Source organism: Panthera pardus, unplaced genomic scaffold, assembly GCF_024362965.1.
Source record: "Panthera pardus isolate Hobbes unplaced genomic scaffold, ASM2436296v1 HiC_scaffold_15, whole genome shotgun sequence".
NCBI classification, from domain to species: domain Eukaryota; kingdom Metazoa; phylum Chordata; class Mammalia; order Carnivora; family Felidae; genus Panthera; species Panthera pardus.
The window spans coordinates 12083307-12110999 of NW_026526710.1; the positions used below are offsets into that span (position 1 = coordinate 12083307).

At 54.7% G+C, this 27693-nt stretch overlaps 1 protein-coding gene across 4 annotated transcripts in view; it reads left to right on the forward strand.

Annotated features, from left to right (window-relative positions):
• The first annotated feature begins 458 nt into the window (after window positions 1-458).
• The window catches only part of WSCD2 (WSC domain containing 2), a 114021-nt gene continuing 86786 nt past the window's right edge, over window positions 459-27693 (forward strand). For 2 of the 4 annotated variants that reach the window (XM_053902109.1, XM_053902113.1), the window contains exon 1: window positions 459-737. The gene's annotated coding sequence lies outside the window, so the exon portion shown is untranslated. Of the gene's footprint in view, window positions 738-2602; window positions 2724-20477; window positions 20499-27693 lie in introns of those variants that run through there. The other 2 variants (XM_053902110.1, XM_053902112.1) reach the window with 2 other exon arrangements.

The following is a 27693-nucleotide window of genomic DNA, read 5'->3' on the forward strand; positions in this document are numbered from 1 at the left end:
CGGCTGCGGGAAGACCGGGTGGCACGCAAGGAGTTAAGCGGCGGCGGTGCTGTGGCTCCGCGCGAGGAGCGCGCCCGGTCGAGGCGCGCTGCTGGCGGCGGCGGCAGCGGCGGCGGCGGCGGCGCGGGGAGCTCGGGCCGGAGACGGGAAGTCCGGGCGGCGAGCGAGGCAGCGCGCGAGGCGGCGAGCGGGAGGCGAGGCGGCCGGAGCCCCGCGCCCAGCCGCCGCCCGCGCCCGGCGCGCCCCGGGCTCGCCCTCCCCGGGCCGGGTGACCGCGCGGGGCCTCGTCGCGGCGCGGGGCGCCCGCAGTGCCGCCCGCCCGCCCGCCCGGGCGCCAGGCTCGCGGGAGCCCGGCTTCCACTTCGCGCCGCCGCCCGCCCGCCTCCCCGGCTCGCCGGCTGGCGTCGCCACCGCCTCCTCGTCCCCCGGCCGCCGCTGTCGCCGCTGCTGCAATCCAGGACGCACACTCTTCCACTTTCCCGCTGGCGGCGCGCAGGACGCCCCTCGCGCCGACCCCGGAGAGCTAGCACCCCCCCCCCCCCGGGGCCCCGGCCGGAGCGGGCTCGGCGGCCAGCGAGGAAATCCGGACTCGGCTTTCCCTGATGCCACTGCAGCAGCTGGCAGCCGGGAAGGCGCCCACGGAGCGGTCGCGCCGAGCGGGACGCGCGAGCCGCGGAGGGAGACCCCGGCGCCTGCTGGGATCCGCTGGCAGAGTTTGCAAGTGGCCGCGACCCCAGGTAAGGGCTGAGGCGCCCCGACCGGGCGGGAGGGCTCCAGGGGGGAGCGGGGCGCCGAGCTGCTGCGAAAGATTCCTGCCGCCCCCAGACCGGGCTTCCAGGTCCAGCCGCTTCCCCGCAGGCTGGGGGCTCGGCGCCCGGAGTCAGGTGTGTAGCGAAAAGCCGAGCGAGTGGTGACAACCCAGCGTTGGTAAATGACAAACTTTCTCTCCTCTGGCAGAGGGTGGGACATTCCGGCTCCTCCGGGCGGCCTTCCTGCGGGCATCCCAATGGGTCCCCAAAGGCAGGCAGGCAGGCAGGCACTCGAGGCTTCTCAGGCTCAGCTGGGCCACGGGGAAGGCGGTGGGCCCCTTTAATTTAATTCACGAATTACCCCCTTTCTCGGCCAGTTCAGAGTACCGAGGGAGAAGGAGCTGGTCATGTTTCCAGTTTGGCTTTACGAGGTGCTTGTTGCGGTGATGCTGGGGTGCATGCGGTTTCCTGGCCGGCATCCAGCGCTGCCCAGGGGACGGGCTTTGTGTGAGTGCTTTGCAGGCTTGCTTCTGTCCATTCCTGCCCTGTGTGTGTCAGGAGGCGAGGAGAGGACTGGGGACAGGGGGACCCACGCAGTCAGAATCCCACGGCCCCAAGTGTCATCCCAGGAAGAAACTCCTCTCCTTGGCGGATACACTAGGAGAGGTGGGGATCACCTCCCATTAACTGCAGCTCCTTAGATGAGCAAAAGACGGCGGAAGTTACCTGGGCCGCTCAATGAGACCATTCAGAGCCTGGGGAGGGACCAACTTTGTGTGGAAAAGGGGCTGGAATGGACAGCTGGGTAGAGGCTCCTGGCATCGTCATCTGTGGCTCTGGGGAAGTGGGTAGTCCCCCCACAATCTAGATCCCTCGAGGCTCTGCCGAGCCCGGCACATAGCTCATGAGTTCGGCCAGATTATTCTTCCTCCTAATGAGAAGCATGGTCTACAGAGGCCACCTGGTCTCTGAGGATCATTTTGGAGCCACCCCAGTGGTCACAGCCTTCTAGATGCATCGTGCTTCTTAGCCGGGCTACAGCCTAGGGCTCGGGTCATCTCGATGGACGGAAGTGCTTCTGACTGTGACCTGAAGGGTGGAAATAGTTCGCTGGTCCTGCTTGGGCTGGGCCTCTGCCTCCGGGGAATGGCATCGCTGTGCGATGCTGGGACTGTTCTTGAGGTAGGGGTCTCAGGACCTTCTGTTCTTGCTTAGGATTCTGACCTGGGACCCTGCTAGGAGCTGCCTCCCTGGGCTGCGGAGACCTGAGGTCAGAGGCTGGTGCTCGCTGGCCCAGGGCAGCCTCGTCTGTGGGTCAGAAGACAGAGCTGCCAGACTGCAGTCCATTTGCTGTGTGACTTTGGGCAAATCGCTAGACTTCCCTGGGCTCTGGTTGCCGCCTCTGCAAGATGGAGAGATTTCACGTGTCCTCGGAGGTCCTAGTGCAGACGCTCTTCGGCCCTGAGCGCTCGTCAGGGATGAGGTTTTCAAAACCCCGTAACGTAGTTCGGTGTGTAAGAGGCGTCTGAGTGCGTCCAGTCGCTTCGCCCTCCGAACCTCGGCCGTCTCTGTAAGGCGGGGAGTTCCCTGTTCCTGTTAGGAAGGGTGTGGGTGGGGGACCGACATGGTGCGTGGAAAGTGCTTACTGTAGAGTCTGGTGAGGACTGGGGCTCCACGGACACGGGCAGGCAGCAGCAGGGCTGTCTGTTTTCGGGTCTCGTGTGCGAGCACGCGGGTGCCGTTTTCCCCGGGGAGGCTGTCCCCGTCCCACCTGAGCGCCAGGTGATGGCGACTGGGGGGTGGGGGGGCAGGGCCCTTGTTCTCTCCAATCAGCTGACACCTGCAATCCCCACCCCCTTACTGCTTCCTCATAAGAGCTCCGCTGGGCCAGCAGCTCCTAGAGGGGAGCTCGGGGAGGTCTGGGAGGGATGCCTGCACCCAGCTGCTGCGTCGCCATGACAACAGAAGGTGGAGGTAAGCTGTCTCCATGGCTTCAACTTTGCGGCTGTGTAGGGACCCGGGGCCAGGAAGTTCAGTGCGTCTGGATGTCAGGCACCCGGTCTGCTGAGGCTGTTGGAACAGGCGAAGCTGCTGTTCCCTACAGGAACAGCTGCGCCAGGGAAAGTGCTGTGTGTGGGGGGGTGGGGGGTGGGGGGGGGGTAAGGGAGAAGGGTTTCTGAGATTGCGGAGAAATGCAGTAGATGGGTCAGTCTTCTTTCTCTCTGAGTTGGTTCCGAGGCTTGGGACATCTGTGTCCTTCCCCACGCTAGGGCTCCCCTGGGTCCATGCTGAGCCTGCTGGTGGGGAAGGCAGACCTCACCTCGGCCGCCCCAGAGTGAGTTCATGGGCGTGCGGTAGGGACTCGGGCAGAGGCAGTTCTGCGGGGAGCTCGCTCAGTCCGTGGCCTTGACTTTTAGGACTCTAATGAGCAGTTTGTTTTCTTGGCGGAGTAGGACGTGGGTGTGTGTGTGTCGATGCCGTGTGTGAGTGCGCGTGTAAACGAGTGCGTTCTCACGCAGGTTTGTGCACATGGGCTCACGGGAGTCTGACTTACATAGAAACCTTACGTGTGTGTGCGCATGTGAATAGTGTCAGGCTGGGTGTGTACTTGTGAGATTGCATGTCCGTGGATTTACGAGTGTGTGTGTGTGTGTGTGTGTGCATGTGCCTGCGAGGGAACGGGTGCCTGCATGAGTCAGAGCAGGCGTGGGTGTGTGTGCACACTTGGGAGTGTGCAGCCGTTGGGTGTATACGAGTTGGACGTGTGTCTGTGACCGGGCAGGTGCCCGGCCGCTCGGCTGCACACGCGGGTCTGGCGGGTCTGTGTGGCGATGCGTGTGTTGGAGAGGCCAGGCGGGTCTGCCTGGGTGCGACGTGCTTTAGCAGCTGTGCGAGCTGCCTGCACCTGTGTGTGGGGGCGTTTGTGAGCGCCTGCACGCGTGTGCAAGGATGTGGTGTGGACTTGTGGTACGCGCTTAGAGCCTGCACGTCTTCCAGGGTGCCTTTGTGTCTGTGCACGTGTGTATACAGCGTTGCACACTTGCCCGACTCTGTGTACGTGTGTGGACGTGGTTGTTGGGGTGCATCCTCTGTGAGCTCGTCTGTGTCTGTGTGTGTTTCTGTGGGTGTCTACCTGTGTGTGTGGCAGGGTAAACTTTTTGTGCATCCCCGTGTGTATATGCGTGTATCTCTGAGGGCGTGTGTGCCTGTGTGTGGCATTGCACGCTTGATTGTATCTCTGCGTGTACGTGTGTGTTTCTGAGGGTCGGTACTGGTGTGTTCGTTGCAGCATCCATTTGAGCGTGTGTCCGTGTGCAGGTGTCTCTGAACGTGTGTTTGGGGGGTTGCGGTGTACCTTTTGCACACATCTGCTGTGTATGAGTGAGTTTCTGAGTGTGTGTGTGCCTGGGGTGTATTTTCCTGTCTGTGGGGCTGGTAGGATTTCTGTGTGTATAGTGTGTGTGTGTGTGTGTGTGTGTGTGTGTGTGTGTGTGTGTGTGTGTTCCGAGCATGTGTGTCTCTGTAGGTATGTCTGAGTGTCCACAAAGGTGTGTGTGGGGGGTGTAAGCACTACCAAGAGCTTCTCAACAGAAAACATCTCTGAACCTTTGAAACTGCCCTTTGTGGGCGCCTGGGGGGCTCAGTCAGCTAAGCGTCTGACTTCGGCTCAGGTCGTGATCTCACGGTCCACAAGTTCGAGCCCTGCGTCGGGCTCTGGGCCGACAGCTCGGAGCCTGGAGCCCGCTTCGGATTCTGTGTCTCCCTCTCTCTCTGCCCCTCCCCCGCTCACACTCTGTCTCTCAAAAAGAAATAAAACAGTAAAAAAAACAATAAAACCACTCTTCGCCCTGCCCCCCTCCCCCCCTCAAGTTGGGACCGTGTTGTGCTGTGCACCCACCAGGTGTTGCTTCAGTGATCTGTGCCAGCTCCGAGCAGGTTGTCGTGACGTTGTGTGTGCAGTTTTTCAAGTGCCTCTGCTCTGAAGTCCCTGTACCGCCCCCCCCCCCCCCCCCCCCCCGGCACCTCGGGTCTCTCTCACCCAAAGCCCGCGCTCAGGACGGTTGCTGAAAAACTCACAGATGTTAAGAGCGCAGGTATAATTTTAGGCAGAAGGTCTGAAAATAGGCAGCCTAGGATGCACTGAACGTCTCGACAGCAGTGTTTCTAATTAGGAGCAACTTGTTTTCCTTAAATAAACAAATCAAGTGAGGAAAGAAATTGCCTGAGATTAATGGCTCCCCGGAGCAGGTCCAGATGTTGGGAAGATGGGGATGGGGTCCCCAAGGACTGTAAGTGTTGAGCGCTTGGGGTCTCTTCCAGATTTTGACCGCATGCTGATAGGCAGGGGCAGGACAGGAAGCCGGTGAGGAGGGCAGGGCCGGCGTCGGGCCCCCTTTCCAAGCTTTGGCTGGTGTTTGGTGATTGGGGTATAGAAGCATCAGTGGCCTGTATCCCTGCCCTTAGCTGTGAGGCTCTTTCATTTTTGTCCCTCAGGGTGCTCCTTCACTTTGGGTTTGGCCACGTGACTGACTTTGGTCATTAGCGGGAGGTGGACGTGACTGCGGGTCCGTTCCAAGGTTAGGTCTCGAGGGGCCTTGTGCGTTTCTGCCGTGGCTAAGGGAAGAGCTCCCCCAAGGCCGCTGGTGCCCCTCAGCCTGGCCCCAGAATGAACACAAGTCCGACCACCCTGAGCCCAAACCTCAATAAAGAGCCTCGCTCAGCCAAGCTCCTTCCTGCTGGCCACAAGCGGGTTAGCGAGGTCAGTGCTCCTTGTTGCGCGTTCCTGGGGTTTTATGGTTGTTTGTTACGCACCGTTACTGTGGTTGTAGCTAACCGATGCAGTTACCAGCAGTCTGTATTTCCTCCTCTTTCGCTGCGTCATGAATACCTGTACTTCCGACCGTGGATATCCCCCTTCCTACCTTGCTTTCTGCTCATCTCAACCTCAGCGGTGATAAGGATGATGACACGTGATGTTTTGGGAAGTGCTGACCAGACATCATGCCCCAATGCCCTGGGAGGTAGTTTTCTGTTACTGTCTTCTCCTGTAATCTACCACAGATTGCCCCATCTCACAGCCCAGAAGAGGCATCCCGGGAATTTTCACCCAGATCCCCGACGTCATAGACCATTTTTTCAAAAATCTTTTTCATGCGTATTTATTTATTTTGAGACGGAGCGAGAGCGCAAGCAGGGGAGGGGCAGAGACACAGGGAAAGAGAGAGTCCTAAGCAGGCTCCGTGCTGTCAGTGCAGGGCCCGATGCCGGGCTTGATCTTGTGAACCATGAGGTCATGACCGGAGCTGACATTCAGAGCAGATCGCTTAAGTGACCAAGCCAAGCAGGCTCCCCCAGAGACACGTGTTTAAAGACGATGATGTCATAGTGCCTCCCCAGTGCCCGCAGGCATTTTCGACAAGACTGATGGCATAGCATACATTTGGCCTTTTCCGTTTAACGCACCTGGAGGTTGGATAGGCAGGAATGAATCATGTCATCGAAGTGGGAAGGGTCTGTCTGGATCGAGGAATGATTTGTTCATTCATTCATTCATTCCCACATTCATTCACTCAGCATCAGTGATTGCTGATAATCCGTATTGGCTCAGAATCTTACAACTGTCCTGTTCTGTGCTGGGCACAGAAGATACAGAGGTAAGAGACCCCAGTTCTGTCCTCAGGCGCCTACAGTTTGGAGAGGAGGAAAGAGGCAGAAGAGACTGGGATCCAGCCTAGTCTTGACCTCTTCCTGGGAGCAGCTTCAGCCCTCCCATCTGGCTGTTGAAAAATCAAAGGTCGTCATGTTGACTAAGTCCTTCACACTGTGCTTGGCACATGGGAAACCCCAATAAACGGTATCTTTTCTTCCTCGTGTTCTTCCTCTTCTTTCTTATGGAGGAGACAGTTGAATGTCATAGCCAGAGCAATGCCGAGGTAGCCGAAACCAGGGGTCACGGGTAATAACCGTCTTTGTCTGAAACTGTGAGGTATTTCAGGAGGCGGGATTTAGTGCCAAAACCAGAAGAATCCCATGCAAACCCGGAAAAGCTACTTACCTTAGTCCTAGAGGAGGTGTTGGACCCCACTTGGAACGATTTAGAACAGAGCTTGGTAAACACAGGCCAACTCCAATCCACCGACTGCTTTTATAAATAAAGTTTTATTGGGGCACAGGTGAGCCATTCGTTAATACATTGTCTATAACTGCTTTCCGGCGGTAACTGCCGAGTTGAGTAGTTGTGGCAGAGTCCATATGGCTTGTGCAGCCTGAGATATTTAGTATCAGATCCTTACAGGAAAAAAAATTGCCGACCTCCGAGCTGAAAAGCCCAGCCAGGGTCCTGGGCGTCAGCCAGGAGTGGGGAGGCAAGAAGTCAGTGCACTTGGCTGAATCACTGTGGATCAGGTGGTACATAGGGCTTGCCTCCAGGGGCTCAGGAAGAGGGTAGCACCTCCAGAGGTTCATGAGCTTGGAGAATTCTTAGATGGGGAGATGTAGACCCAGAGAAGGGAAGACACTCCAGGGCCATCCAGCCAGTGGGAAGCAGGTGACTAGGGTCTTAATACCTGGCGACTGGAGTATAGCTGGGTGCTCTTCTCACCTCCAACTCCAACAAATGCATCCTGGAGTCCTGGGCGGCAGGAGGGCCCAGCCCCGTGTGCTTCTCACGTCCAGGTGTTCAAGTTTCTAGCACAGCTCCCAGGTATATTGTTAAGGTTGCTGATTCCTTTAAATTCTCTGTGTAGCCCCGCGAGTGCAGGTGACGAGAAGGGCTTCCGGATGGGGAGTGAAGGATCCGGGTCCCCACTCTGCCACCCTTTGACTTTGTGGCCTTGAGCAAGTCTCTTCCCCTTTCTGGGCCTCGGTTTTTCCATCTGGAGAATGGGAGAGGAATGATACGTAATTGCTAAGGACTTTACCAGTAAGGCCTTTGATGGTCCCATTTTCTTTCTCGTAGGCGTAGGGGCTATGCCTCTGCTCCAGGGTTGTCCTGCAGGATCCTGTTCTGCGGACCCTCCTGAGGATGAGAATAATGATGGTGATGCTAATGGGAATCATCCTCCTGGCCTCCGTTTGTAGGGTGAATCAGAGCTTCACTGCTGTTCCCTGACCGAGTCCTTGTGGCAGTCAGTCCTGTGAGTTAAAGGACCCCTGTCTCTTCAGGTGAGAACACGGAGGCTCAGAGAGGTTTGTTCGCTTAGCAGGGTCACACAGCCAGTAAGGGGCAGAGCTGGGGTTTGAGCCCAGGTCTGTCTGACCCCAAAACCTGTGTGCCCGGCCTCTCCTGTGTCCCCCCTCTGCTGTGTGGCCACTGGCTTTCCCAGGCGGAGGCGATGAGCTATTTCAGGAACCCCTCAGAGGCAGGCTGCTTTCTCTTCCCTGTGATTTATTAACGTGGGCGTGTCACGAGCCAGACCGGGCTCCGTTCTCACAGGCCTGATGATGGCCAGTGCAGGTCTGTGGGCAAGGCTGCGGCCTGGGTGGGAGTGAGTGACCGTGCATGGCCAGAGGGTCACCCCCCCCCCCCCAGAACACTGAAGGGCAGTTGACTCACATGGGCCTGAGGTGCTAGGACTGTGTGCATTGGCAGATTCACAGCCCCTGGACCTCCAGGAAGCCGGGGCCACACGACGTTTGCCATGATGAACCATGTAGTTTCTGGAGATGGCAGAACATTCGTGTTTCTCCTTCTCTTAGATTGTCCCCAAGGTGAGCCCTACTGTGCCGGGATGGCCCTGATGTCTCCCTGCGCAAGGTGTCCATTGATGAGCGAATGGCCTGGGTTCTTTGTCGTTTGAATGCCCATCCTGTGGGACAAAGAGAAAATCCAGAATCTCTGGAACCATCGGACTTGCTTTCATTCTCATAAAGCTTTTAAGCGTAACACCGTAATAACTGCGGCCGTATTTCCTGGAAACTCTGCTATATAAAAAAATAGAACAAGAAAGGCATCCCATTCAATTGCCACAGTGTCTCTATCAGGAAAGAGCCAGCATTTCTCGCTCAGAGACTATTTACTCATACTTTGTACACCATTCTGACGAGCTCGGTGACCTGATTTCCCAGACTTGTAGCCTCTAGAGGGAGCAGATTGGACGTGTGTGGGTGGGTAGAGAAAACATGGTGACCGCAGCCAGGAGTGACAGCTGGCAGCCTGAGAACAAGGTACAGATGAAGAGATTATAAAAATGAGCATGAAGGGGCGCCAGGGTGGCTTGGTCCGTTAAGCATCCGACTTGGGCTCAGGTCATGATCTCGCAGTTTGTGAGATCGAGCCTTGCGTGAGGCTCGCTGCTGTCAGCACAGAGCCTGGAACCTGCTTGGAATCCTCTGTCCCCTTCTGTCCTCTTCTCTCCCACTCAGTGTCACACCGTGTGGCCTATCGGAGAACAGCAAAGGTGCTGGCTTCTGTGATGGCGTTAAGGACCAGTGAGCCCCATTCGGTTGGCAGAGCGAAGGGTGAAGAATCATTCATTGTATAAAATACTTCAGTCCCCGTGGTTAACTGATAAATGTTTCTGTGTACGATGCTTCAGGTGTCTGAAAATTCTCTGAGACGGAACTCTTCATTTCTTACGGTGTTGAGTGAGTGACATCTTCCCATACCTAGAAGACTATCTGGCACATGGTGGGAGCTCAGGAAATAAACACTCTTTGAAACACCCAGGCAAATCTGGGTGTTCCAGTGCCGGTCTCTTAACAACAGCCAGTGAGCGGTTCCATCTCTGGCCTCAGTGTTCTCATCTGTTTAAGGGGGGGGGGGGTGCGCAGCTGCAAACGGGCTAACGCTGCTGCTGAAAAACCAGAGCACCTCTGTCTGTGCTCGGCGTCCGACTTGGGACGTTTGCTTCCGTCGCGTGTATCTCATTCGGGAGCCAGCCATCTGCAGAAAGCAGGCTGGCGGGGGCATTACGAGGCGGGGTTCTGGCTGTCGGGTGGTTCGCCTGCAGAAAGACCCTCCAGCACAAGACACTGGGATGGAGTTGGGTGATGAGCCAGCCTAGTAGATGCCACGGCCCCAGAGAACGACAGCAGCACCTTCTACACCCGTGTCCTGTAGCCTGCCTCACTCCGGTCTGATTTTGGAGTAGGGACCAAGACCTTGGTCTGCACGGTTGAACAGGCTTGCGTTCGGTTCTCAGCTCTGCCACTTACCCGCTGGGCGACCTTTGGCAAGTTGCTTGAGCGCACCGTGCCTCCGTCTCCCCATCTTTGAAATGGGAACGACCCTGCCGGCTGGGATGAGTTGTTACGGGGATTCAGCGAGATCACGCCCGGTGGCTAGTAAGTACACGGTGTGATCATCTAAGCCAGAAGACAAGTCGTTTGCTCACGTGGGCGTAGCTTAGGTGTCTCCTGGGCCTCTGTTCAGGACCCGTGGGGGAAAGGAGGCTGCCATTTGCTGCATTTTCCTCAGACCAGCTGGGGCATCGCCAGCAAGTTTTTCTCTTTGAACTTGAGCATCCTCTTCCATTCGAAAGCACATTTGGGCATCCGTTCATTTATGCGGCGTTCCTTTATTGGGTGCCTACCTCACACGAGAGCTTCCCGGTTCTGTGCTAGGCCCTGGAAGGTGACTCCAACTGGCAAACCATCCAACAACAACGAATCTAGCAAGGCACAGGCTAGAGGGGCAGAACCGGGACTCGAACGCGGACCCAACCCTAGAGCCCATAGTCGTTCTCAGCCTGGTCTCCTGCCTCGGGCGCCATGCACACCCAAAGGCGGACGTGCGAGCAGATTTTGAGACAAGCTGGGAGGAGATGGGTCGGGGCTGTGGACGCGGGGAAAGGGAAGTCCTGGTGTTGAGAGAATCCGTGGCATGCCGACCCCCGGCGGGGTTCACCCGTTTGTTTGCTCTACAAGTTTTTATTTGAGCACTTGCTGTATGCAAGCCCTGCGAAGGCAGTGGAGAAAAAAACAAGACGCTGTCCTGCATATGGTTACAACTCAAAGTAACTGTCAGGAGGCAAGGTGCCCGACACCGGGAAGGCACAGATGAGGGCCTTTGAAAGGAAGGCTGCCTTGAGAAAGAGAAAAATGAGCTGGGATCCGAAGGCTGAGCAGGATTAACCAGGCGAAGGATGGGAAGACAGAGGAAGCAGCATGTGCAAAGGTCCTGGGGTAGGAAGGAGAGTGGCGTGAACCCGGGACATGGACGCTGGGCCTTTTAGGGTGGGGAGGAGCTGGTACACAATGTAAGTGGACAATTCTCAGGGTCTTGTGGACTGCGTATGTGTTTTGTTCTTTATCCTTCTAGCAGTGGAGAGCCTTGTAAAGATTTTAAGCGCAGAGTGTGAAATGATTCCGTTAAATCCTGGTCAGAGCTGCAAGAAAAACCCCGCACCCCCATGTGAGGTGGGAGCCCATTGAAATCCCAACAAAGAGGGAGCTGAGCGGACACCAGTGATTTCAGGATTTCAGCCTCATTATGCAAAACACACAGCCTTCCAAGGGAAAGGTGAGCTTTGGAAAAAAGAGTCAACAAATTAGTTTTTTAATCTGCTTTAAGTTGCAGAAATGCCCCGTCTTCCTTCCATTGTCACCTGATGGCCTATAGGCTATTTTAACTTTTATTAGAGAATTTGTTTTTTTTTTTTTTAAATTAAAGGAGTTTTTTCTTTTTGAAAAACAGATCCCAGCCGTGTCTTGATAAGATAGAATTAAAAATGGCACTGGGGAAATGCCACGGAAAGCTTTGATTTTCCTCCTTATGGCATCTGAACTGATTTAAATAATAATTATATATTTCATCATGCTGCCACCGCCCCTCCCTTCCTGGCCTTCCCAACACAACACAGTTTCCCAGCAGCTCTGTGCATTACACTGTCCCTAAAATCCTTAACTCGGTGCTCCGAGCGGCGCGGGGACGGCCGTAAGAGACCCGTGAGATTTCTGACCTAAGTGCTTTAGGTTTAGGGCAAAATCTTGCTCAAATTCATTGTTAGCACACATTCACAGCTGTGTGGCCTTGGGTAATCCCCTTAGCCTGCAATTGGTCCCTCATGTAAAATGGAAATAACGTTAGTGTTTATACTTACCAGGATTCTTTTGGTCGTAAGAGACAGAAGATTCAACTGAAACGTCACTACATTCTTACCCTGAGGCACGAAAGGGAACATCTGGGCTCGTGTAACTAGCAGGTTAGCTTCAGGTGTGGCTGGGTCCAGGGGCTCAACTGTGTTACAGCTCTCTCCCTTGCTCTCTCTCTCTCTCTCTCTCTTCCTCCTCCCTCCCTCCCTCACGGTTTTTTGGCTCTCCTTTTCTCTGTGTGCGCTTCCTACTGAGGCAGGCTCTGGCTGTCTTCTGGGCACAAATGCCCATCAGTGTCTCCATGTTTACATGGTGCCAGCTGCAAGCCCAGTTCCAGCAAGTGCTGGAACTGAGCCCTGGGGCCTCCTGGGGCCAGTCACCATGGCCAAAGAAACAGAGACATGTAAGTTGGCCCCAATCTAAGTCACGTGACCCCTGGAGCCTTGTGGGGGTGGGGCGGATACTCTTGGCTGCTTCCTAAGCCACAAAGACCGACAGGGGGAGAGGGATGGGTCCCCAAAGGGAAATCAGGACCCGGGGAACCGAAGAAGGGGAAGTGAATGCTGGGCAGGCTAAAATGACTTCTTGGTAGACGGCTTGTCACCAGTTGCTGGGACGCTGAAGTGAGTTCAAGCACGCGAGGTCCTCGGTATGTGCTGACTCGTGTTAGTATTGCCATGGCGATGATTGCCACCGGCACGGGATTCTAGAAGCTGTGGGGTGGGGGCGGTGGGGGCGCTCTGCAAGTAGTTAGGGTGATGGGGAACACCCCTGCCCGGGAGACTCGGCCTGGACGTCCCCTTGACCGCTGCGAGCCTTGGACCTGTCCCTGCCCTTCCAGCTCTGGTCTCTGAAAGCCACTGTCCCTAACAGGTTCCCCTCTTGTGTCACTTGACCAGCCAAAAGCTGTGATGGCTCAGGGGAGGTGGGGAGGGGTCGCGTATGCAGACCCCTACAGGGGCGGGCGGGTCCCATGGGAAGGAGACAGAGCAGAGGGACAGTAGTGAAGCAGAGACCAGCTGCCTCGTCTTCGGAGGCTCTTGCTTCTAGTCCCAGCCCACTGTCGCAGGGGAGTGCAGAGCCCTGGGTGGCCACCTGTCTCCACTGTTTTTTCCAAGAGAATTCCAAGGTTTGTGTTTGTTTAAGTTTGTTTACTTTTTGAGAGAGAGAGAGAGAGAGCAGAGGAGGGGCAGAGAGAAGGAGAGGGAGAGAGAGAATCCCAAGCAGGCTCCACACTGTCAGCGCAGAGCCCGATGTGGGGCTTGAACCCATGAACCGTGAGGTCATGACCCGAGCCAAAATCAAGAGTCGGATGCTTTACCGACTGAGCCACCCAGGCGCCCAGAGGATTCCGAGGCTTTATGCAAAATTCACCCAGTTGTAAATGTTGGCCACCAAATTCAGATGTTTCTATTTTATTTTATTTTATTTTATTTTATTTTATTTTATTTTATTTTATTTTATTTTATTTTTTAAACATAATTTTCATGTTTATTAGTATATGCAAACAAAGAAGCTTCCTGCCCCCCCCCCCCCCCACCGCTTGGATTCTGTGTCTCCCCGTCTCTGTGCCCCTCCCCCGCTTGTGCTCTGTCTCTCAAAAATATATAAACATTTAAAAAAATTAAAAAAAAAGCACAGTTACTGTCCTAGATTTTAAAATGCTATTTGTAAAGTTATTAGAAACATACAGGTTTTTAGTCAAATTCATGGTCCCTTCATATAGTAGGAAATACTGATTGTAACACACAGGACAGACCAAACAAGCATGTCCGTGGGTGTATTTGGATCCGTGCTGTAAAGTCAGGTGTCCCCAGCGAAGGGGACACGGAGCCTGTCCTGCCTGAACCGTAGAGAGCTTGTGTTGTGGATGACCTCAGAAGACACACCCGGCTCGGTGTTCTGGAAACCGGGGTCATGCACATTCAGCATCCCCTTGGATGGTCACAGGGGGACCTTTACACTGTGAGCTGCACCGTTTGTAACAGGCTCTGTGGATGGAATTCTGTGAGAACAGCCGCTTAGACGCGGTTCATTTTGCTGCCCGAGATTATTAATGTTCCCTCTGATTTCCTGCTTCACACTGTTGATATCCTGGTATAAACCTTTCCCTGCAGAGGCTGAGAAGGTAATTCTACCGCCGTCCCTTCAGGTGAGGCAGGATTCAATCCTGGCTCCCACTCTCTGCTGTGTGACTGAGGGCAGGTCGCTTTGCCTCTCTGAGTCTCTGTGTTCTCTTCGGTAACGGGGATCCTCGGAGCTCCTGCCTCCTAAGGAGGGGTCAGGCGCAGAGTAGGTACTCAGCAAAGCTCAGCTTCTCCTGGGAGCTGGTTCTGCTCCTTCTACATACTATATACCAGGCCCTTTCCCAGCACAGACGCCCTTTTCCGCTCACAGCAGCCTGAGGCTAGCGGCTTTACCATCACGGTCACCTTTTGTACGGGTGTGGAAACTGAGGCTCTGAGCAGTGAGAGGATTTGCCAAGGTCACAGAGTGAGGGCACGCAGAGCTGAATTTGAACTCCAGCCTGTGTGCATCCAGAGGTCGTGGCTCTTCGGAGAGGGGCCTACCTCCTTAGGGAATCAGTTGGGCATATACACCAAACCGATGGGTGTAAGGACCCCTTAGCTGCGGAGTCTAGACCCAGCTCTGCTGCTAACATGCTGTGTCACCTCAGGAAAATTTCTTCACCTCTCTGGCCGTCTTTTCCCTCGCTCCTGAAAAGACCTCGTTCCCTTCCGCCACCTCGGGGCCTTTGCACACGCTGTGTCATCTGGCCGGCATGCTTCCCTCCCCATCGCTACCCTTCTTCACCTGGTTAATTGCAGCTCCTGCTTTGCGTCTTGGCTGAAGCATTGCTTCTGAGAATTCCTCTGGGGCTCCCTTAGACCGGGTCAGATCTCCCCTGCCATGAGCTCTCCAGACTCTGGATCAGCCCTTCAGGGTCTGTGATTCTAGCGCTGAATGACGATGTAAACTGCCCTGTGTTGCCTCTACCGGACTGTCTGCTCTGGGTGAGGGTCACAACACCCCCGAGCCCCCCCTGCTGGGCTCACACTCCAGACCTGCCACACGGTGCAGCAAAAGGGTGTGGTTATTCCCTGAAATTTAAAAGGAGGGCTGAGGGCGCCTGGGCGGCTCAGCCAGTTAAGCATCCGACGCTTGGTTTCGGCTCAGGTCACGGTCTCACCGTCTGGGAGTTCGAGCCCCGCATCGGGCTCTGTGCGGACAGCGTGGAGCCTGCTTGGGATTCTCTCTCTGTCCCTCTGCCCCTCCTCTCCTCGCGCGCTCTCTCTCAAAGTAAGTAAAACTTAAAAAAAAAATAAACAAAAGGGGGGCCGAGGACCCTCATACACTGCCGGCAGGAGCGTGAATTAGCTCGGCCGCTTTGGAAGACCACTTGGCAGTGTTTGCCGAAGTGGCATGAGACCGCCTCTAATCTTCTTTTCCACTTTGGGACGATAGACTCCACAAAAATCAGGGTGTATGTATATATTCTCTACTTCCTGGTGAATCTGTCACGATAGGTATGTGAGGATATGCGTATGCTCATATAATAACACCATTAGAGTGAAAAAGCCGAAATGTAGCCAGATGTGCTTTACGGTAAAAGAGCCACGGGACGGGAAGTTCCGTCGCACCGTGGAATAACACACGGCAGTAAAAAGGAACACGGTCCGGCTACCTGCCACGAAAGGGTGGATCACAGAAGAGCAATGCCAGGCAAACAAGACGCTCCCGGATGATCCCATAGTATACAATTCTCATTACAACAGGCTTGAAATAGAAGCCTGACTTGAGTGTTTGAGGGGTGCCTGCACACCGAGTTTAAACCATTCCACCTGGACAGAGGACACGATTAGCCCCTTTTTTCAGAACGTGATAAGGTTGGAGGGTTGATTGGCCCAGAAAAAGTAGACAAAGAAAATATGAAAGAAGGAGAAAAATAAAACCCGAGAAGCATTTTCGAGTTTCTGGTTCTGTAGGCTACCAAAAGAGGGAGATACGCTGTCCTGGATGGAGGGGTCAGATAACAGGGCTGGGACGGGATAAGAATCAGGACGTGGGGCCCCGAGGTGGGGCAGCTGAGTGCTGCCCAGGGTGGGCTGGCCTAGAGGTCCAGAAGAATTAGGTCTCTGGACTTGCTGTCCTGGCTGTTTGCCCACGGCCTTGACCTCCCTTTCTGTGCAGACAGGAGGGTGGGCCTGGATCCTGATCTTGAATCTGGGCCCTGGCCGGAGAGCAGGAACGCTATGATTGTTACCGGACCTTGGAGCTTGGGCCAGAATGGAATGGGGTCAAGGGCTTCCAGAGGCTTCTGCAAGTCTGGCTCATGGTTTGGATTATTAACTCCTTGATGACGAACTTCATCCATCCATTTAGGAAACATACGTAAATCTCCTGCTCGCCATTCTGTCAACAAACGTGAATTGATCTTACCTCGGGCTAGACTCTGCAAAGCATCAGGGGTACAGTTGGGGCGATCCACTGGGTTTGGTTTGTCTGAGATTTTCTGTTTAGTTTGGTTTTTCTTTGAGAGAGAGAGAGAGGGTGCAAGAGAGGGACAGAATCCCATGAGGGGCAGAGAGAGAGAAAGGAGCGGGGCTCACGTGAAGCAGGTCTCGAGCTCACCCGACGCGGGACTTGAACTCACAAACCGCGAGATCACGCCCTGAGACAAAGTCGGATGTTTAATCGACTGTGTCACCCAGGTGTCCCTGGGATTTTCTGTTTTCGCACTAAGTCTAAGCATCCCGGGGACCTCTGGGTCCCAGGCAAACCTGGATGGCTGGCCCACGGTGAGCTAGATGCTTCTGATGCCCACTCTCACAGAACTCACAGCCTGGCAGAGGAGGCAGGGAGATCCAAACCAGGAGATTAGCACTTCAGGGGAGAAAGCACCGGGTGGTGTGAAAGCCTGCCCGGAAGAGACCTCTCACCCAGCAGAGGGGGTCCAGGAAGACTTCCTGGAGGAGGTGGCATCTAAACTGAGGCTTTCAGGAGGAATAGGGTCAGGCAGGAGTGAAGGGTAAGGGCGGGCGGGGGGTGGGGGGAGGGAGGTGGGGTTCCTGACAGGTGAGAGAGGCCAGACAGAGCCTGGTGTGGTGAGGAGGTGAGTCAGGTGCTCTGTGGCTGGAGGGTGGAGGTGAGTAGGGCTGGAGGGGAAGCAAGAACCAAAAGGGGCATGTGACGGTAGACCTTTTGGGTCAGGGTGGGCACCCACCAGGCGTCTGGGAACCTTGCGAGGGAACAGAGCAGGGGACCGGAGGCACCAAGTTTCTAATTAAAGACGGTCCTGGCTGCCATGCGGACAAAGGAGGAGACTGACGGGGGGAGGGGGCAGGTAAGAGTGGATGTAAAGGGACCACTTCCTCATCCTTCCAGATGCTCAGGCTCAAAGCTTCACCTCTGACTTCTTGCTTCCTCTCCTGCCCCCCAAAGGACCTTCAGTAAATCTGGCCGCTTCTCACCTCCTCCATTGTCATCCTGGCATCCTGGCCCAGCTTGGCTCTTCCTCCACAGCCCTTCCCACCTTCCAGTCTCCCCTTTGGTTGACTGACTGACTTTGTTTACTCTCTGCTGCTTTCCCAGAGAATGGCGTTTCTCAGCCTCGAGGCTGTTGATGTTTGGGACCTGGTAATTCTCTGTTGGACGGGGCTCACTGTGCATTGTTGGATGTTGAGGGGTATCCCTGGCCTCTACCTGCTGGATGCCAGTAGCGTCCCCTCCCCCAGGCACTGACAGCTGAAGACACATCTCCGGACGTGGGCAGGTGTCCCTAGGAGGGGAAGGGGACGGAATCACCCCCAGTTAAGAACTGTTGCACTGAGGGGCGCCTGGAGTGGCTTGGTCGGTTAAGCCTCCGACTTCGGCTCAGGTCACGATCTCACAGTTCATGCGTTCGAGCCCTGTGTCCGGCTCTGTGCTGACAGCTCAGAGCCCGGAGCCTGCTTCGGATTCTGTGTCTCCCTCTCTCCCTGCCCCTCCCCTGCTCACGCACTGTCTCTCTCTCTCTCAAAAATAAATAAAACATTAAAAAATATATTAAAAAAAAAAACCCCATCGTGCTGGAACGTTGGTTTCCCGTTGGGGTCCTTTGCCGTCGTCTCCCCCCAGCGCCTGGAATGTGAAGCCTGACTCAGTGGTGCCTCCTGAACAGTTGTTGGTTGAATGAATGAGTGGGAGTAGCGGCCCGAGCCTGCACGGAAGGGAAGGATTTGGGAAGTAGTTAAGCGGTAGGCTTGATCGATAACTACAGCTGCCATTGGGTTTGTCACAGTGATAATCCCGGTCCTCGTCGTAATCCTCTCCACGGCTTGTACTTCTTTCATGGTATGGCAGAGAAGGGTCGGAGGGGTTAAGTGATGTGAGGAAAAACCTCACAGGAGTGGGTGGTGGAACCAGGCTAGACCCTGGGTCTTTAGAAACCAAATTCAGAGTGTTTTTTCAAGCATCAGACACCCTCACATCGTAATGACTGTCATTTACAGAGCACTTGCTACCTGCCAGCCACGGTGGTTGGGACGGATCGCCTGATTTTTAAAAACATTTTTTTAAGCTTATTTATTGATTTCGAGGGAGACAGAGACGGCGCGAGTGGGGGAGGGGCAGAGAGAGAGGAAGAGAGAATCGCAAGCAGGCCTTGTACTGCAGCACAGACTTCGCCGCGGGGCTCGAACTCGCGAAGCCGGGAGATCGTGACCCGAGCCGAAACCGAGAGTCAGACGCTTGAGACTGAACCACCCAGGAGCCCCCAGGATGGATCCTGTTATGGAAGGCCCCGACGACGTCATGAGATTACTGGCATCATCCCATCTTTATCAGTGGGGACTCTGAGGTTCAGAGAGGTGGAGTGAGCTGCCCCGAGCGTACAGCCGGGGATGGGCCTGTGTGACTCTGGAGTCTGAGGCCGACTTGTAAGCAAGTACAAGCCCCCCGCCCCGCCCCGCCCCATCCCCCGCAGCCCACTCCAGATAATGGCATCACCCCGAAGAGTCTTACCTTTCCCTTTTGTCTGCTGAGGACAAGTGATCAAAAATTCCCACCGACACGTTAATTATCGAGGCTGAAGTTCCCAGCGTCCTGCCTGTGAAATTCACAAGGCCCCCTGGCCAGAGAAACCTCTGCCGCCTCAACCTTGATCTCAACCAGAGCCAGGCGCAGGGGACTGGGCCGAATGGGGCCGGGGCGTCACAGCCGACCTGCCTGGGAGGTGAGGTCAGCGCACCCCTGAGCAAATGGAGGGGATTTTATTTCTTTTCAGCCAAAGACAGTAGGACTCCACTCTAGCTCCCTTCAGCGCTGGGATGGAAGCGGGCTGCAGCAGTCGCTTTGCACTTTTGGTTTGGTTTGGATTGTTTTAATTCCCCCACATTTTCTCTTCTCCTCCCGCCCTCCGTGCGAAAGCTTTCCCAGGGAGCCTGGAGCGGAAGCATTTAATAGACGCCAGCACCACCTAAGATTTCCCAGCCAGCCCCCAAGCCGTGTGCACAGCCTGCTGGACGGATGAGGGAGCTGAGACCAGCCTTCCCGAGAGACGGAGGGGAGCTCTCTCACTTCTTTTTTTTTTTTTTTTTTTAATGTTTACTTATTTATTTTGAGAGAGAGAGCGCTCGTGCACAAGCAAGGAGCAGACAGAGAGAGGGAGGGAGAGAGAGAATCCTAAGCAGGCTCCCCACCCAGAACAGAGGCCGACGCAGGGCTTGATCCCACGAACCATGAGCTCATGACCTGAGCCGCAGTCAAGAGTCACTTAACTGGCTGGGCCACCCAGGAGCCCCTGGAATCCCAAGCATCCTAAGTACCTCTTTGTGGAGCCCCAGCCAGACCATGTGAACATTATGGAGCCTCCCTGTTAGGCTGTATACTCCTCACATGGAAATTTAGTGAGCAAGTACTTACTAGTCACCTAAATGTGCCGGCACTGTCCTCGGCACTTTACGTGGGTGGCGACCGTGGCCTAGCGTGGCCAGTCTGGGCACGTACTCTGGGTGGGCCTCCGTGAGCTCTGGAAGAAAAGCCCCTTTGTTTGGAGCCACGAACCAGCCTCCCAGCGTAGCCGCTGGAAGGGACGACGTGGCCCTCGGTCCCTCCTTTGACCTGAGTTTAAGGGTCAGCTGCACACGTAACATAAAATTTGCCATCTGAACCATTTTTAAGCATACAGTTCAGTGGTATTAAAACAGTTGACCTTGAATGGCTCTGGGGTTAAGGAGTGCCGACACCCCCCCCCCTTGCAATTGAAAATCTGCGTATAACTTGACTCCCCCAAAACTTAACTGCTCATAGCCTACTGTTGACTGGAAGTCTTATCGATAACAGAAATAGTCGATTAACACCATATTTTACGTGTTATGTAAAATATACGTGTATTATATATGTGTATTATATACTGTATGTGTATCATACTATATATATACTATATATAATACGTGTATTATATACTATAATCTTCAAGTAAGCCAGAGCAAAGAAATCATCACTAAGGAAATCATCGGGAAGAGAAAATACGCTCACATACCGTATTGTGTATGTTGAAAACAGTCTGTGTGTAAATGGACCCACGTAGCCCGAATCGTGTTGTTCGCAGGGGTCAGCTGTACCTAATGTTGGGCTCCCATCACCACCATCTACCTCCAGAACTCTTTTCTTGTTTGCACGTGGATGAGCTATGATCATCTGACCTACCCTCTCCATTGGGAGGGGCTTGCCCAGGTACGTAACCAGTTAGAATCATATTCAAGGGTTGGCATCCAGGCCTCACTCTGCCTGGTGCCCCCTTCCGTGTGGCGCTCTCTCCAGGCACCTCCCAGAACGCCTTGCACGAGAGGGCACCGCACAAATACTGAGTGACCACACGCCTGCCGGGGACTCCACCGAGGTGCTCCCTGGGACTAATCTAGTTCCATTTCTAATCTCTGGGAGTTTGGAAGATGAAAACCTACTCCACAGCCTAATAGCCCAATTCATCGCTCTCTTCGGCCAGATAACACTTCTGATCGTTTTGGTTTTTTTCTTTCTAGAAATTGCGCTCACCTCCCCTGAGGTCCGACCAGCTCGTTCTGGTAGTTCCCTTCTCTCTGTCCCCGCCCTCCCCCTGCCCACACCTGGTCCAGACTGGGGGAGCTGCTCAGTGATAAGAGGGCCGCTGATCCCCTTTCGCGGGCGGCCCTGCCCTCCTGGACCCGTCTCAAGGCGTCTGGGTGCTTCGGTCTCTCTCACAATGAGGGCATTTAGCCGGCCTCTCCTCTCCTGGGACCCTCAGAGGCAGCAACTGGAGGAATAGCCAGGAGGAGAAGGAGAGGAAACAAAACCCAGCAAAACTGCCCATTCCGAAGGCCGTGCGCTAAGAGAAGGAGGCCCTGCCAGCTCAGATTTCAGGGATTTTGTTTTTTTTTTTTTTTTTTTTTTAGGAAGTGCCTCTGCCCATGGGCGGGCGGGCTGATAGGGGATGGTGCCCAAGGAAGGACAGAGTCAGAGGCCTCATTCAGACACGCCGAGGCAAGGGTCCAGCCCGAGCGGGGCAGCGTGGGGGCCAGGAGAACAAGGGCTCTGTGTTTCTGGGCACAGGGCTGGGCAGCACATGCTCCCCGGCTCCAGCCCGGCGCTGGACGCAACCAGAAATCCATGATGTGGCTGGAGAAGTCGGGGTTGGGCGGCAGCAGTGTGATCTAGCCGTGAGCAGGGTTTGCACAGCGAGCCGGCTGTGGCATGAGGGGATTCCGCCTGTCTGTGGCCGGGCCTCCCCTGGGATAAAGGTGACTCCAGGAACAAGCCCGGTCCATCCCAGGGCCCTGAGGGGAGGGCTTGGGTGTTCTTCCCTCACCGCCTCCAGGAGAGGGAGACGGGGAAGAGCCCAGGGAAGGGGTTGCAGACTCACGCCCTCAGGGGCCAGGCAGGTTTGTCACAGATGTGGCGAGGTAGGGAGCCCGTGCCACCTCCGACCGCTCTAGTCACCACCACTGATCGCTGATCGGGGAGCTAGCTTCAGATGCGAGCTCTTCCCCCTGCTAGCTGAGTGACCTCACCCAAGCGGTGTAACCTTGTGCCTCAGTTTCCCCCCTCTGGACACCTGGGTTAGTGCCAGCACTTCCCTGATAGGGCTGTTGTGAGGGTTAAACCGTTAACCCACAAAAGCTCTTAGCGCGGTGCTGGTTGATTTTCTCTTTTAAGAGAAGCAGGAGCTCTGGGTTTGTATTCAAGAGCTGCAGGTCCGTTAAGGTGGGCAATGAATTCAAATAGAAAAATAGGTAAATACGGGTCGTCTCCTGGCTGTCTGTAGCCTACAGCCTGTGGGCCACCCCAGGCCGACTTCTGGCGGAGAGTTTTGGGCAGACCCAGGCTCCAGCGCTGGCTCTCCCATGGCCTGGTTCTGGAGCTCGGACGAGCGACTCAACTTGCCTGCGTCACGTTTGCGTTGTCTGGGGTATCAGTCGGGAGGCTGGCGGGAAGGGATCCCTCACGTTGGGCAGAGGATGAGAGTTTCATGTGGGGCGATGTGGGGAAATCACAAGGGATGGGACAGCACCCCAGGGTGAGTAACAGAGGAAGCTGTTCCCCGTGCCGGTTCGGAACGGAGGTAGGAAATAGCTGTGTAGAAAGGACCACCTCCAGGAGCTGGGGTTCAGCCAGCCTCATCCAGTAGAGGGGCCCAGCCAACCCTGGGGGTCCCGCAGAGAGAGCGGCGCTGGGGAAAGGCGTGCCCTGACCGCTCACTACCCACCTTCTCACCTCCTGCTGTGCTACTGGTGGAAGCCAGAGACCCAGAGAGCCTGTTGATGGGGTCCGTGTGGACCACTGCCCAGGCAGAGAGCGTGGCGGAGAAGAGGGGAGACAGGCGATGTCCCCACCAGCCTCAGTTCTGGAAGGCTTTCCTTAGTCTCGGTGAAGCGTGAGGCCGCACACCTACCCAGTGGGAGCCAGAGGGTGAAGGTATTGTCGTCATTAATGAGGGAGGGAAGGCAGATGTGCTGCAAGGGAGGGCTCAGCCCCCCACCCCGGGTGTTGGAAGCTGTTGGAAACTTCCTGTTGCGGCTGTAACAGATCAACACCAACTTGATGGGTGGCAACAGCATACATTTATTCTCTTACAGTTCTGAAGGGCGGAAGCCAAAATGGGTCTCACGGGGTTAAAATCAAGGTGTTGGGAGGGCAAGTTCCTTTGGGCGACTCCAGGGGGAGGTCCAGAGGTCCTGGCCTTTTCCGGCTTCTAGAAGCTGCCCGCATTCCTTAGCTCATACCCCCTTCCATCTTGATCAGTCGTGCCACTCTGGTCTCCACTTCTGTTGTCATTATCTCCTTCTCTGACTCTGCCTTATTTGCTTCTTCTTTACAAGGACCTTTCTGATGATATTGGGCCCATTGGATAATTTAGGATAATCTCCCTGACCTCAGGACCTTAGTTCAATCCATGTGCAAAGTCCCTTTAACATGTGAGGTGACAGAGTCACAGGTCCTGGGGATTAGGACCTGGACATCTTTGGAACCACTATTCTGCCAGTTCTGTCCACTACTAAAGCATTCTAGAATCTTCTCAGAGGGAAAAACGTATTCCTACCACCATGCCCAGAAATCTAAAATCCCCTCTATTAATGTCTCTTTTTTGGATTAATCATGTTCCCAGACTCCAGCACTAATTGATTTGGCCTCAAGAATTTTCCCAGATCTGGGGCACCTGGGTGGCTTAGTCGGTTAAGCGTCCGACTTCGGCTCAGGTCACGATCTCACAGTTCGTGAGTTTGAGCCCCGTGTCAGGCTCTGTGCTGACAGGGCCTAGAGCCTGCTTCAGATTCTGTGTCTCCCTCTCTCTGCCCCTCCCCGGCTTCCACACTCTCTCCCTCCCTATCTCTCAAAAATTAATAAATAAACATTAAAAAAAAAATTTCCCCAGATCTGCATATGTGCCATTAAATGGCTCTCACATCATCTCACTGTTTTACTCAGCGTCATTGTAAGCGACAATACATGTAAAACCAAGGCTTGATGTTCATTTGTGATTTTTCTCGCGTAATTTTTCTCACTGTTCCCATCAAAACAATTACATAACTAGTGACATTTTAAGAAAAGCTGATACATGCACCACCTAAAAGTGCTTTGCAGAATACTACGAGTACGTGTGCGTATATGTATAAGACAGAGGCTGGGAGAGACAGATTTGTTACAAGAAATTGGCTCACACAGTTATGAGGTGGAGAAGTCCCCTAATCTGTGGTCGGCAAGCTGGAGACCTAGGGGAGCCGATGGTGTGGGTTCCGGTGTAAGTCTGAGTCTGAAGACAGAAGGAAATGGGGTGGGGGTGGGGGGACTGGTGGGGAGGGGAGAGCAAATGCGCCCGTATTCTGCCTTTTTATTCTACTGATGCGTCCAAAGGATCGGCTGAGGCCCACCCACCCTGGGGAGGGCAGTCTGCTTTCCTCCCTCTACTGATTCAAATGTTTATCTTATCCAGAAACACCCCCCACAGACACCCCCAGAGTAATGTTTGACCAAATGTCTGGGCATCCTACGGCCTGGTCAAGTTGGCACATAACATTAGCCATGACGGTGGCGTTGTGGGATGAACTCAGAGGAAGGAGTGAAGGGACTGGGGTTCTGGGTCTGCTCTGTAACGTTGGGCAGGTCTCCTTCTGTCCGGGGGCATCAGTTTCCTAGTCTGTGTGATGGGGACCATTCCTTGGGTTCTCAGACATGGGGAGCTTTTGCTTTTAGCCCCTTGGTGCATCAGTAACGAGACTGGAAAGCTTTGACGTGGATGGTTAGCCTATGCAATGCTGTCAGGGGCACCGTGGGGGGGTCCACCCCACCCCAGGACCAGCTTTACGTGTTCTCCCTGGGCCTCACCTCGCACCACGTGCATGTATCCATCGTGGCTTTTAGTAGGGGAGACCAAGCTTTATCCAGCCTTGTAGCCATCACGCCCGACCCGGAATAAGGATTCAACACATTATCTAGTTGTTGAAGGACCAGCTGACTGAGAGAAGAAAAGGCGTGACAGTCCCCAGAGGTCAGAGCTTGCTGAGAAGCCCCTCCTGGGACTAGAACCTCCCCTTCGCTGAAAACTCAGTGGTGAGCATGGGGGTTCTGTGAATCAGATAGACCTGGGTTCAAATCCCAGAGCCACCACCTAGGAGCTGCCTGACCTTGGGTGGATTACGCCACCTGTCTGAGCCTCAGTGTTCGGGTGGACAAAGGGGATACTAACAAAAGTGAGTTCCTGGGGCGCCTGGGTGGCTCAGTGGGTTAAGCGTGCCGCTCTTGCTTTTCGGCTCAGGGTGTGATCTCGCGGTTCGTGAATTCGAGCCCCGTGTTGGGCTCTGCGCTGACAGCTCAGAGCCTACTTAGGATTCTCTCTCTCTCTCTCTCTCTCTCTCTCTCTCTCTCTTTCTCTGCTCCTCCCCACCCCCCCAGAATAAATAAATAAACTTAAACGGGAACTGCTGTTATCATTACCTTGCCATCCACGTTGTCTGGGGAAGATGTAGATGATCAGATAAGAGCCTGTGCCTCTCCAGGGCCATGCAGGGCCCGTGGGGAACTTTTGGAGACCCTACGTATAGGAGGCGTGTGTGTGTGTGTGTGTGTGTGTGTGTGTGTGTGTGTGTGGCGGGGGGGAGGGTCTCTGAAACGCACATTGACTCCCCTACCGTTCTGCACCAGCAAGCTCTCTGGGGCGGTTCAGATAGTGCTCAGATGTAATATTCCGAAACTATTTTTAAGATGGTTCTTAAATGCCTGCCAAAACTAAAAACCCCACGTGCACGAAAACTATCATTGCTAATTGGCTTTGCGTGATGCGAATAGATTGTTGAAGGCAGTGGGTTCGGTTCCTCACCAAGAGGGGGAGAAAGAGCGTGTGCTGGCTACACCCCTTGCTCTGCTGCTTACGACCAGGTGACCTCAGAACGGCCCCCTAGGGTCTCTGAACTGTTGCCTCCTCTATGCCGTGGGTCACTCCCAGGGTAACCAGCCGGGCCAGCTCAGTGCCCAGTTGACCCAACCAGCAGGAGCCGTTAGAAGGTGTTTAAGACCATTCTGGCGAAGTGGCTGACGCGGTAGGCAGTTCCAAAGTGCCGGCTGTGGGATTTGATCCCAGGTCTGTCTGATTCACAGAGCCCGTGTGTTCACCGCTGAATTTTCGGGGCGCTTCCGGTTCCAGGAGGGGCTTTTCGGTAGGCGTTGCCCTCTTGGGACCGTCACGGCCGTTTCTTCTGTCCGTCAGTTGGTCTTTCGACAGCCAGCTACCCACGGGTTGGTTTCCTTGTGGACCGGACCCAGTAGCAGAGGGGTCTGCGGATGAATTTTGGTTGGATTTGAGCAGTGCCTTTCCAAGAATGGGTTGAACCATTTCAGGAACCAGCACACTTAGGAATCCGGTTTGACAGACTGCTACATTCCGTAGAGGACAGGTGTGGGCGGTGGGTATCGAGGAATCTATTTAAGCCAACAAATTCGGGTTTGCCAGACATTCTAACTTTCTGAAATCTCTGTAAGTAACCTTAAATCCGATGCGGAGTCTCCACTGGGTTGCAAGAAGCCTCCTCGTTGCTGGGGCTCCCTCACCCTGGATGTGTAGACATCCCCAGGGACTGACCCTGGGACATCCCCAGGGACATCCACCTGCACCATCAAACGATGCCCTCAGCCTGCGTGTTTCCTCCAGGTCTGGAAACTCTGCTCATTCTGGGCCAAGCTGGGAGTTGTGGGGGGAGCCAACCTGTGTCCAGACTGGCATTTCTGGCTCTGGGGTTTTCCGACTCGCCTCCAGCATTGCCAAGACCTTGCAGATGGGTGCTTGTTGGGGTTGGAGGAGCCCCCCAGATGTTTCACTGTTGCTTGCCGGGCTTGTTAGTTTGTGTCGTTCATAGGCTTTATTTGGGAGTGGGCATTTCTAGGCTTCTAGAGAAATTGAACAGGAAGTGCCGAGTTCAGGAAGTAGTCTTTCAACTCGGCCCCACCCCCACCCTGCCTTCCTCTGTGATTCATGCCTTCTGTTAGCTCCTTTGTTACAGCTGATGTGCCCGAGACGTCGTCATTACCTAGAGTCCTAGAGTTGGGAGTTGACTCTGTGTTACACGTTCTGTGGGCTTTGGCCAGCGTGTAATGACCTACACCCACCATCAGAGTATCAGAGGGAATGGCTTCATGCCCTGAAACTCCTGGGTCCCCTCCCTCCCCCCCACCCCCAGCAACCACTGATCTTTTAAATCTTTCCATAGGTTTGCCTTTTCTGTGTTTTTGAAATTAGTTTAGCTTCCAAAATTAAAAAAAAAAAAACAACAAGTGGAATATTTTATGTAAAAACCCAGATGTCCGGTATCTCTTGAAGAGGTGTGATGTCCCCGCTAACCTCAGTCAGGCCAGAGCTGAGTACAAGGCACCGCCCTCCTTTCCTTTCCCCCAGGCCTTGTGCCTGCGGGCCCCTTCTCTGTTCGTTGGCCCCTCTAGGCATTTGAGTTTGCAGCCCTGCTCTGGCCTCCCACGGAGCCAGAACAGCCTCTGGTTTGTGGTCTGCTTCTGTTTCCTGCCCTGCAAATACATTCCCGAGGCCAGGTCTCACAACGAGCCCGGACGCCTGCTTGAAATGGGGAAGACCGAAACCTGGGAGAGCAAACGCAAATTCATTCCCCACCCCTGGAAATCGTCTTGTAAGCTGTGGGAGGCTCCCCCGAAGCCACGCAAACAGCCAGCTGCAGGGCCATCTGAGGCTAGGACGAAGTCCGCCAACATCCTCCACTCAGCAGATTTTTGTTTTTTTTTCCTGTGTTCTCTATACAACCTGCAGCTACCGGCTGTCTGAGGCCACGGACCCTGGCGTGGGCTGGGCACAAAGTCCTTCAGTGGCTGCTGCCGCTTCGGGTCAATTATTTATGCGAACGCTGCAGTTCACCCTACTGACCTCCTTCCTGGAGTG